This window comes from Marmota flaviventris, chromosome 12 (assembly GCF_047511675.1).
Source record: "Marmota flaviventris isolate mMarFla1 chromosome 12, mMarFla1.hap1, whole genome shotgun sequence".
NCBI classification, from domain to species: Eukaryota; Metazoa; Chordata; class Mammalia; order Rodentia; family Sciuridae; genus Marmota; species Marmota flaviventris.
This window is the reverse complement of record NC_092509.1, coordinates 105,397,071-105,409,608: the sequence shown is the minus strand read 5'-3', so window position 1 is coordinate 105,409,608 and position 12,538 is coordinate 105,397,071.

Here is a 12,538-nt window from a genome sequence, read left to right as displayed (position 1 = left end):
TAACAGTGACCCCTTTGAGCTGGAAACTTTGAGGCAAATTTTATATCCTTCATGATTGTTTTCAACATTTTCCACTTTTTGTCATGACTCTTTCTACAGTATTTTTTTTCCTACAGAATTTTCAACATCTGTGTTCAAATGCCACTGAGAGGGATGTACATAGAGTCCTACGTTCCTGCTCTTCCGAGTGGCACTTCTTTTGGGTGGATACAGCCACATCCGTTCCCATCTGGCATCTTATCTAATTTAAGTGACAGTGACAGCAAGTGGGTTATTTCTGCTCCCATGTTCCTGGGGTTTAGATTTCAAGTCAAGTTAACTTCTATGAATCCATCTTCCTCAAACAGAGGTCTCCAAAGGCCTCTCAGCCGACATGGGGGCAGGGTGGGAAAGGCCTCCTTTTCCTCTTGCCTTGTGTGTTCTTCAGCTTTCTGTGTTCACAAAGATACCAGTTCTGGACCAAACTAGAAAAAACAAGAAAAATTTCAGTGAATACACTGATTAAAGCAAGGAAAAAACCTTCACTAGTTTGATCCAACCTCTGTCAGAAAGCCTACGTTAGCCAGGATTGAAAGCCACCTTCCTACTCTGTCTGTTCCAGATACTGAAGTCATTCCAACTTGGCGTCCCACTTGTCATTGCTAGATATGACTTTGTTTCTCACCTGTAGAAGATAATCACTCAACGTTGACTCAGATTTTAGGGGAGGATGCAATGCTGGGGTCGTACACAGTCTGTCTTGGTATATGAGGTCATACACAGTCTATATAGGTTTTTTTTTTTAATAAATTAGGAATACATCCTCTGTTTTTTTTTTTTTTTAAAGCATGGTCAAACATGCATTGTAGCCAAACCTCAAGAGAAAATTTGTCTGACATATTAGTGAAGGGCCTAATAAGTATTTTGTAAGTAGAAATTGGTTATAAAAAGTCCTAGATAGGGGCTAAGGTTGTAGCTTAGTCGTAGAATGCTTGCCTTGCATGTGTGAAGCACTGGGTTTGATCCTCAGCACCACATAAAAAATAAATAAATAAAATAAAGATATTGTGTCCATCTACAACTAAAAAAATATTTTAAAAAATCCTAGATAATCCATTTGCTTTTTGGATTTTTCATAACTAAGTACACAATTAATCTCTTCTCTTTCTTTAATTTAGAGATATAAATAGAGATAACCCAATTGTGATCTGTTCCTATTTCATTTACAAACATGTGTCCTAGACTGGCAACTTTGGTCTCTAACCCTTTGAGTCCTCATTCTGTGTCCAGCCCTGTTCTTTCTGCAGCAACAACAGCAACAGGTAGTAAGTGGACAGAGGGGCGGGCGCAAGCCCAGCAGGCCTGGCTCTGCCTGCAGGGAGCCCTGCACCCTCAGCTGCACCTCTCTTGGGAACCTGACTCAAAAGCAAGTTCCCTCCAAGGCCAAAGGGCAACATGATTATTGGAAATTTGTACTGAGAAAGCTTCCAGGAGAAATTCAGTACCAGAGGAAGGAAGGGAGAAAGGGGTGAAGAGTTGGGCGAGGAAGGTAATTAGTGCACAGATGTTTCAACCAGGGGTAAATCCACTCACCCTAACAATCATCCTGCATTCTGCCAGGGTGTTTCCTATGTCCCTGTCCCTGGGTGGGTGCTGGGAGCTGCAGGGCTTTCCTCAGGCTCCCCAGGGTCACTGAACAGGCCACAGACTGACCTCCCCTGGAGAGGCCCCAGGACTGCAGGGGCCAGGGGAGGGAAACAGGGGGACTCTGAGCTGCTCTGTTGGTGCTGTCAGGATCTCCGCAGGGCTCTGACCTGGGCAGGGGTGGGAGGGCTAATGGGGAGAGACTTGAGTAGCTGGAGCTGGTGACTGTTAACCGCCTTCTACACAATTCAAAATTCCCCCAAGAAACAGGCCAGTGAGAGGGGCCTCCGTTCCACTGTCTCCCAAGCTCTGAGGATGTGGCTGAGTGTCCCTGGGACAACCTCCCTCTTGGGGATCCCTCCCCCACCCCTCCATGGGGGAGAGGAAAGGAAAAAAAGAACAAGTGCAGACACAGGCACAGCCCAGATTGCGCCTCCTGGGCTGCGCTGTCCCCTCCCAGGCGCCAAGGGTTCCCACTTGATCTTCCCTTTTCCTGGAAGTCCCTTGTCCTGCCCCCCACGCCCTTCAATTGGAGATGGAGATGTTAACCACCCCTGCTTCTGTGCCTGGGCCCAGACATTCTCATCTCCATGGCAAAGGGGCACCCCTGAAGGAGGGAGGGAGAGCCAGCCTGAGGATTGGGGTCCCCAAGCAAATGGAAAGTGAATCATTTCTAACCAAAGAAAGGGAAGAGCCCCTGACAAATTGACACCAGTGTGCATATGTATATTTATTAATTTATTCTCTTTTCTCCTCTGTTCTCAGAGGACTCAGTAATTCCATTAATTCTCCTTGAGCTTCCTGGATGATTCTGAGACTTAGAATTTGGATTGTATTTTGTGTTTCCTGTTTGGCAGCACCTTATCTGGAAGCTTCTGCTCTCTGTGTAGGGATTTAAGGACTAACTAATGGGAATATCTTCAAAATGAGCCAACTCTGGTGAATTCCCAGAGAGGAAGAAAAAGTACGGGTGGGCAGGTTAATTAACAAGACTTTTCCTGAATGTGGCCAGACAGCTAACCATTGTTAACAGGAGAGAAAAAAATACCCCTGATTTCAGAAAAGCCCCCTGGCTTGTTGTCCTTGGCCCCTCGTGCTGCTTATTTTGTAAGTCAGAAGTTTCCTTAAGGAGTATTATTAGCTTGTTCTCAGGACTCACATTAGAATTGTCCACCTGGTCACTTTTTAAAGCATCACTTTGAATTTATTCTTTCACAAACAAAATGAAACAATTCCAAATGGATCAGAAAGGATACCAAGTGGTGATGAAAAGAGGCCCTATTTTTCTCCCCCCCCCAAAGTAAAAATAGGAGATTTCAGAGAAGTAGAAGAATATCCTAAATTTTCTAGATCTCTATGACTTGATAGTCGATGTGGCTCATTAGATAAGCAAGCATTTTGTATTTGGGAAGGTCTGTATTAATCTGATAGCAATGAAAGTTAAATGCTGTGATTTAGCACAAGAGATTACTATTTTGCACTAATCACCTCTGTGACTTCTGGGAGCAAGTTGTTTGTTTGGTTGGTTGGTTTTGCCTCATCAAGTCTCAGATTCCCCATCTAGGAGCCAAGCCTGCTTGACTACAGTCCTGATGGCTGTGATGTTAGGACCTAATAATGACTATGAGAAAACACTGTTTTAAGACAAAGTGTTCGTTATGTTTCCTAGCTGTGAAGTTTTAGAATAGTTCATATCATGATCTATATGATAATCAGTGTCATCTGAAGACACTTTACAGACATTTCTTCATGCAAATTTTTAAGTGAAAAGAGGAGTGCAGAGGAGGAAACCTGGGTTATTCACCTAGACAAGCTTTTCAGTGATTAAATGGCAGAGCTGGGATTCACATCCACATCTGTATGATTCTGACACCTGTGCCCTCTTGGTCACTTCATACCTGCTTAACGCAGATCTCAGCACGGAAGTGACCCTTAGTTCTTATATAAGAAAATGTTGTAGAACTCCCTCACCACAGCTCTGGAAGCTGAGTGTCCTCGTTTGGGAGTTTTTGAAGCAGATCTTAAGACACGGAAGTGCTGCCAGTTGTGTGCCAGGAGGTGACCCCAAGAAGCAGTGCAGGGGAGTGAGGGGGTGAGACCAGGAAGGGAAGGAATTCAACAGGTTGATCATCAAGTCACCCTGTGGGCAACCGGGGTTCAGTCTCTCAGGGAACTCTAGGGGACAGTGCAGAAAATCTCAGAATGCCCCAGTAGGGGCAAGAGAGCAGTCCTGGGGCAGGGTTGCCCCTGCAGGGGTGGTAAATTCCAGATGGACTCCTGTGGCCAGAGGAAGTGCTCCACAAGGAAGAGCAAGGCTTGAGTTCAGAGGTGACAGCATCTGCATGTACGCTGTGTAGGTCATGGTGGGCTGCTTGTTTTCCATCATCCCCTGAACACGTTACTACACAGTCAATGGCTGCAAACCACACACAGTTACTATTTCAGAGATTCTGGGGCAGGACGTGGAAGTTGGCTGACCCATGGAAAATTTAAAAAAAAAAAATCGCGTAGCCTATGGGTGGCAGAATTGGGACCCACACCCACTCCTCTGTGCCACCCTGTGTGCTCCTGCCTGTCGCTCTGCCACTGCTTTAAGAGACCCGCGGCTTTGCTGCCCTACCCTGACTCCGCAGCCTCCCAGCTGTCTGCAGCGGGCTCCAGCAGCCCAGCAAGTGCCCATGTAGGCGGGAGGCCCGTCCAGCACCCCGCCTCTCCACGCCTGCTGTCCAGAGTCGCCGTTGCCCTAGTTAGACTGAAGGGTGCGGGTGATTTGGGAATCAAGACGCCGGCTTCTCAGAGGGCATTTGCTTCTTCCCCAGCCCCTGACCCAGCCTGGCTTTTCATAAATGATCAAAGCCATGTGCTGATGGCAGGAGGGAAAGGAGTCACGTGAGATGGGACCCCTGCTCCTGTGTCCTTGTCACAGGCGTCAGGCTCCCGAGCATCCTGGGAGGAAAGTGTGGTGCTCCTTCTCCCTACTTTCTCCCTACCACAGAGGGAAAGCTGTCCCTGCCACCCCGAGGTGGACTCAGGGATGCAGAGTGAGGGGGCGTGCAGCCAGAGCCTCGTCCAGGGGACAGCCTGTGGTGGTCAGCCCACAGACAGCAGCCCCAGGGCACACAGCTGCACTGAAGCGGTGCCCAGGCTCAGAGACAGTCATGTGCCCAGGCAGAAGACCTGCTCAGCGAGGAAGTCCTGCTTAGAGCATGCAGAGCCTCCTTAAGGACCTCACAGGAATACAGGGGCCAACAGAGTAGAGGAAGGGGACCAAGAGGGGCCAGGAGCCTGGGGAAGTACTAGGGAGTGAATCTACCAAGTTATGCTTTGTCCATTAAGAACAGGCTAAATTGAGAGTTTTTACATATAAATTTAAAGCACTAATTAAAATAGTAGTAATAGTAGTAGAAAGGAGATCACTGTAGTAGTGCAATCTAATCACGGGGAGGGGAGGAAGGGAAAAGTTACTGGGAATGAGACTGATCAATTTCTGTGTGTGCGTGTTCACATATGGCATAATGATTCCCACCATTATGTACAATTATAATGCACCGATAGAACAAACGAATGAAAATAACCCTCCTTAAAATATTGTAGAATTTGTCAGGCTTGATTGATGGCACCTGCCTGTAATTCCAGCAACTCTGGAGAGGGAGGTAGGAAGACTGCAAGCTGCAGACAAGCCTTAGCAACTTAATAAGTTGCTTAGGAGCAACTTTGTGAGACCCTGTTTCAAAAACAAAATTAAAAAGAGGGCGTTTGATGTTGTTCAGTAGTAGAGTTTTACTGGAGTCAATTCCCAGTACCAAAAAATAAAAAATTTAAAAAGTATATAAATATACACCTATTAGAATTTTATGAAAAACATTTATAGCTATTTATAGGAGGTTATAACCTTCTACTAACACTCCCCCATGCTAGCACAAAAGCAGGAAACTGACCTCTTTTCTGATGAGGGCAAGAGATAGATGAGTGGGCATCATGCCAGCCATCCTGGCTCTGCCTGCCTGTGTACATGGGTTGGCTCACCCACAAACAGTCTGCTTCTATCTGTGGCAGCAGTCAGGCTGGCCAGGTGCACCCCTCCCGCCTGGTTTGTCAACAGTAGCTTTTCAAAACACAGTTTGAAAAGCTACTGTTACCATGGAGCAGAGCACCAAGGTGATGAAATGATGAATCTGACGATGAGCTACAGGCACGCATGGTCCAGAGGGGACCAGGGAAGATTTGGGCTAACGTTCAAAGCAGAATTTCCCTGTTCTGGGGGTCAGCTTACTTGGCCTGTGATGTTCAAAGTCTCCTTTGCATGTTGAACAATGTTGATTTTGGAAAGCAAACTGAGTTCAAAACTCCACATATCCTTCCCTGGGGAGTGTTACGGGAATACATAGGGCAATGTCCCCAAGCCAGCAAGGCTTCGTCTCTGCTTCTTACAGAGAGGAAGAGAGGAAGAGATGAATAATGCCTTTTCAAGAAGTTCAGCTTTATCACCACGTCTCATAAAAAGATGCCTCCAGTCAGCCTGGCTAGTGTGGCTGTCATGGGAGTCTTGCTCTATGATTCTAATAACTGGAACGCGTCCCTTCCTTAGAGAGCCTTGTCGGGCTCTGGGAAGTGAAGTGCTTTCTCAGGGCTCTGTGTGCCACAGGTCTGCTTTAGCTCTATCCCTCTTGTGTCTGATTTTTCTGTCCAGAATGGATCATTCCTACTGTGCCAGCTCACATTCTGTCCATCCCGTGACTCTCTTCTGCCCCTAGGAAGGTTTTGAATGTTAACCTGCTCTCTAGCAAAAGTCTGAAGAGTGGGGCCTGGTTCCAAGTTGGTGCTGGTTCCACCCTCCAAGTATGAACTCCCCTCCAGAATCGCTGCCATGGTGCTCCCCCTGCCCAGCTCGTCCCTGTGGGAGAGTTGTTCTGAAGGGGAGTTCTCCTCCCGAGAGGAAGATGGGAACTCCGTGTGTGGCTCCCTGTGAGCAGCTTCTAGGGGCTTCTTGGGTCTTTCCTTATTTCTTGTTTTCTCAGATACATTCTTTTTATTTTCATACTTCCTAAGTCAGTTTTCCTTTTTGCAAATTCAGTGACCATTATCAAGTGTCATATTGTTAACATATGATGACCCCAATGTATTTACAAAAGAACATGTATTGTAACTTACTAGTAAATTATGTTATATTGTAGTAAAACCATGTGGAGCTTTGAAGTCCAATAATCAAGTTTAGAATCTCCAGTTCTCAATATTAGCTGGGTGGCTTTGAGAAACTCGGTCTCCACTGAAACATGTTTCTCATTTGTGGAACAAAAATTATAACCTAATATATGGGACAACTGTGATGACAAGAGATGACCAGCAGAGCCTGTCATGATGTCTGGCATAAATATACTATTCAAAAATATAGTAAAAATTGCATTTTAAAAATAATTTTTATTTTTTAATCAAAGGTTTAGGTTCACAGCATAGTTGGACTTAAGGTATAGCGTGTTTCCATGTTGCCAAACACAAAGCACACTCGCTGATCTCAACATTCCCTACCAAAGTAGTACATGTGTTATCACTAGTGAACCCACATTGACACTTTATTGTTACCCAAAGTCTACAGTTCACACAAGGATCATTGTTGGTTTTGTGCATTTTATGGGTTTTAACAAATGTATAACAGCAGGTATCCACCATTACAGTATCATACAGTGTAGTTTCTCTGCCTTAAAAATCCTTTGTGCTCCATCTCTTCCTATTGTTCGAGAGAAAAATTAGCTGTTGTTGAATGAAATATTCTATAGATGTCTGTGAGGTCCATTTGTTTTATAGTATATTTTAGATCTGAAATGTCTACTGATTTGGTACCTGAATGACCTAGTTATGGTGAGAGAGATGTGTTGAAATTACTCTGTATAATTGTTAGGTTGTATCTGAGCTTTTATGTCAAGAAGTGTTTGTTTTATATAATTAGGTGCACTGACATTTGGGGCATAAATATTTATTATCATTATATCTTCTTGTTAGATTTTTCCCTTTGCTAATATGGAGTGGCCTTCATCTCTTCTGATTAATTTTTGCTGGAAATCTGCTTTGTTGGATACAAGAGTAGTTCCTCCTGCTTGCATTTGGAATCCAGTTGCATGGAATATCCTTCTCTATCCTTTCACTTTTATCCTTTGGATGTCTTTGCCTATGAGGCAAGTCTCCTACAAACAACCTATAGTTGGGTCTTGTTTTTTAATTCACTCAGCCAATCTGACTTGTAACTGAAGAGTTGAGACCATTTAAGTTCAGGATTATTATAGAGAGATATTTATTATTTCCTTCCATTATGATTTATTTCTTTAGTTTAATTCAGTTCTAGTTCTCATTGGCTTAATTATTCTTCCAGGGAGTTTTATCCTCTCGGGAACTGTTATTGGATCCTTCTGTGTATAGTATTTCTTAAAGTATTCTCTATAATGCTGACTTGATATTCAATTATTTTAGTTTATGCTTATCTCAGAAGATTTTTAAATTCTTCTTTGATTTTGAAAGATAGATGTCTTGGATGTAGAAATTTTGGTTGTCATTTATTTTTTTCAGGGCCTGGGGTACTTCATGTCTATCATCCTGTATTTTATACTTTCTGATTAGAAAGCCTAAGTTACTCTTAGGTAAACTCTTGGTTTACCTCTAAATGTGACATGACATTTTTCTCTTGAGATTTTTAAAATTCTATTCTATGTTAGACATTTTAATTTTAAAGCATCGCTGAGAGGTTCTTTTTTGGTCCTGTCTTTTTTGGGGTTCTGTGTAGATCCTGTATTTGGATATCCCAAGGTTTGGGAAATGTTCTGCTATTATTTTACCAATGCTCCTAACATTTATCTCAGTCCCCTCTTCTATATCAGTTGAGTCTTAAATTCGGTTTCTTAATGTTGTTCCAGAGGTCTTGTGTATTCTGAGCATTTTTTTTCTTTATTACTTAGTAAATGTTCAAGTTCATATACCTCATCCTGAAGACATGAAGCTCTGTTTTCTACATAGCCTAAAGTATTAGTGAGTGTTATGGTTTAGATATTAGGTGTCTCCCCAAAAGCTCGTGTATGAGACCATGCAAGATGATTTAGAGTTGAAATGATTGGGTTATGAGAGTCTTAACCTAATCAGTGCATTCATCACCTGATGGGGATTGACTGTGTGGTGACGGCAGGTAAATAGGGTGTTCTAGAGGAGGTGGTTCAGTGGGAGTCATGCCCTTGGTATAAGTATCTTCTGTGAGCTGAGCTTAATCTCTCTTTTCTTCCTGGTGCTATGTCTCCAGCTGCTTTTCTCTGTTCCACTCTTCTTCCATGATGTTCTGCCTTACCTTGACCCCTGAGGAATGGAGCCAACCATCTATGGACTCAGACCTCTGAAACCATGGCCCCCCAAAAAACTTTTCCTCCTCTAATTGTTCTTCTCTAAGGTCTTTTGATCTCAGCAATGAACAAGCTGACTAAAACAGTAAGCCTTTACAATAAGTTTTTATTTGATTTATTGTTTCTTTAATTTTCAGAATTCTGTTTGGTTCCATCCACTTATTGAAATGTTCTTTCATATCCTGTATATTCCCTCTTGATTCAGTCCTCATATCTTCTTTTAGTTCATTAATCATTTTTTAATATTTTTTAGATGTAGATGGACACAATGTCTTTATTTATTTTCATGTGGTGCTGAGGATCAAATCCAGTGCCTCATAAGTTTGAAGCACATGCTCTACCACTGAACTACCACCCCAGCCCCTCATTAATCATTTTAATAATCAACTTTTTAATATTCTTTCCTTAGGATTTCATCTGTATAACTATCTTTGAATTCAGTTATCAGAGGTTGTAAATTTTTGGTTGGCCTGTTTCCTCGTGTTTTCAGAGGTCCTAGATTTGTGCATCTGTTGAGATGTATTCCTCTTCCTTTTTTGTGAGACTACTTGGGAGAAAAGTTATCTTTTTACAATAAATCTTGGTAGACTGGGGTATATCTTAGCTCAGCACATCCAATCAGCATGATCAAAGTATTAATTTCAATCCTGATAGCTCTTTGAGAGGAAAGAGTGCCTGCAAGTAATAGTGGTAGCAAACCACATGTCAACATATACTATAAATGTCAACACCAAAGATCTCTACAACTGTATTAAGCCAGGAGAAACACGAGGGACCGATAATATGCAATAGGATAAGAACATTAATGATTAATGTTTGTATACTAAATTGAGTTGGAAGATGTAGTTTTAAATAGAAAAACCAAAAAGGAAAGAAGAAAAGAAAATGATGAGTGAAGGGAGACAGAAATTAAATTGGAGAAAGTAAAATGGATGCAAGAGATGGGTAGGAACAGAGATGGAAGAGAGTAGAAGAGTTGTCAAGAGAGGATCTATTTAATTGACAAAACAGATAGAATTCTAACAAAACACAGAATTCTGACAAAACACTGGCTGCCTCTCCTGGGCATAGGTATAGATGGGCAGAGAACATTGTATGCTTTCCAAGAGACGTCACTCTAAAAATGGCTTTGTTGTTGTGTCCAGGGACGGGGTACAAGTCTGGCCAGCTCCTTCAGCTGCTCCATCTTTAGACCCATCTGGGTTGAATTGCACCCCTCATTCTGAGAGCCCCTGGCCATGTGCTTGGAGAGATGTGTGAATGTATCAGTGTGTCATCCAGCCCTTCTGGGTCTGGGGAGGTGTCCTGGAGAATGTCCACTTTCTATCTGATCCTGATCAGACTGCAACTATCAAATAAAAGTGCTTTTTTGCTCTTCTCTATTCTGCAAACTGATCAACTGGCCATCCGGGTTTCTGTAAAAACAGACCCAGTCTCTCTTATGCCCAGATTAATTCACATCAGGGGCACCTGCTCATCCAATGAAGAGTAGAGTCTAACTGACTGTTTGGTCTTAGATATTTAAAAAGTGAGTATATCAAGAACAGGACTCATATATACCTGAGCAAAAACTGAAAAACAATGGTAAACAACAGGGATTCCTAGTCTGCTTCAGAGAAGACCAAACAGAGTCCCTTAAAGTGCTTCTCTATTGCAACCACCTGTGCTGGGAAATGTGGGGTCTCTCTTGAGACAGAGAGCTCCACAACCTTCTCCCAGGTAGGCTCACCTCAGCTTGTCTGAATGTGTTATCTGCTCTGATTGCAGATGTGTTCATCAGCATTTGTTTTCCTTAAACTTGGTGGAAGAGTATATTTTGGCTCATTGGAGGAGAGCTTCCCATTCTCCACTGAGCCATAGCATTGCCCAACACTGCCACCATCTGTTGTCTTTTAGGATTCTCTGATGATCATTCTTCGGTTTCTCCTGGATTATAGATCACTGAGTTGCCTACTGGCTCCTTCCCACCATCTTCCTACTTCAATTTGCTGCTGCAGAACTTCTGTTCTCAGTCAGGGAGTGGCTCTGACACTATGAGTTCATGGAAACTGCTCTTCTGATTCTTTCTCAATTAATTCATTCTTATTCCTTTTGATACTGTGAATGGCAGAAACTGAACCCATGGAGATACCCAAACACTCATCTCTGGAATTTGTGAATAAGCTGCCTTTCATGGCCAAAGGAACTATGCTGATAGGATTATTTGTTTTTTCTTAAATATCTATTTTTTAGTTGTAGTTGGACTCAATATCTTTATTTATTTACTTTTATGTGGTGCTGAGGATCGAGCCCAGGGCCTCGCATGTGCTAGGCGAGTGCTCTACTGCTGAGCCACAACCCCATCCCAAGGATTATGTGTTTTGAGCTTCTAGATCATCCAGGATTATCCGTGTGGGCCAGTGGGTAATCCCATGAGAATTTAAAAGCAGAACACCTTTCATGACTGGATTAGAGACCATGAGACAGAACAAAGAGGGGAGAGATCTGAAGCATGAGGATGACTCTACCCACTGGAAATGGCTTCAAAGATGAAAGAAGGGGCCACAGGACAAGGGATGAGGGTAGCCTTGGGAAACGGGGCCACGTCCTCCTCTGAAGGCTGCTAAGAAAGCAGTCCAATAAGCATGATGAACTGAATCCTGCCAACAACTCAAATAACCAAGGAAACAGATCCTTCTTTAGGGACTACAGAAGGGAACCCAGTCAACCAACACCCTGATTTCAGCCGGGGGAGACTGCGGCAGACTTCCCACCGACAGAATGAGAGTCGGTAAGCTCCTGTTGGATGCTACATTTGTGGTAATGTGACCCTGCAGCAACGGAAAGCCAGTGCAGGTGCAGGTGAGAGAGAGATGGTGAGAGAGACAGAGAGACAGACAGAGAGATGCTCTTCCTAGATCATTTTACGCATGGGTGGCCAAGGATGGCCAAGCTGCACAGACCGCTGGTTTCTCTAGAAGACTACCAAGTCATCCCATGTCTGCTCTGTGCAAAGTCAAAACCTGACCTTGAGCAGCCGGAAGAAAGATGGAGGGCAAATGAGAGGGACCCAAGCGAGAAGTCAAGGGGTGGAAGTCTGCCCAGCTCACTTGTCTCAGCTGAGCCTTGCGAGTTTGTGCCCTTTGAGACTGCCAGGGACAGTCACAGTAACCTGATGGAACTTGGCTCATAATGAAGGAAATAATTGTCAATGGCTCCAACTTCAGGGACTCTAGTGTCCCATGGCACCAGCTGAACAAAGCCAGCTGGAAATGAGCTTAAATGGGGAATTTCCTGAACATATTCCCTGTTGTCAGGGCTCCAGTTTGGCTTCCTCACCTCCGTCTATGCCAAGTACTCACACCGCACCGTCTCTAGGGACAGGAATTAGTGGTTTGTTTCAACCCAAGAAACTTCTTCTTCTTTGTCTTCATCTCAGTCTCTGTCTGCTTCTCCTTTTTTAATTTTTTTAAAATATTTACTTTTTTGGTTATAGGTGGACACAATATCTTTATTTTATTTTCATGTGGTGCTGAGGATCAAACCCAGTGCCTCAAACA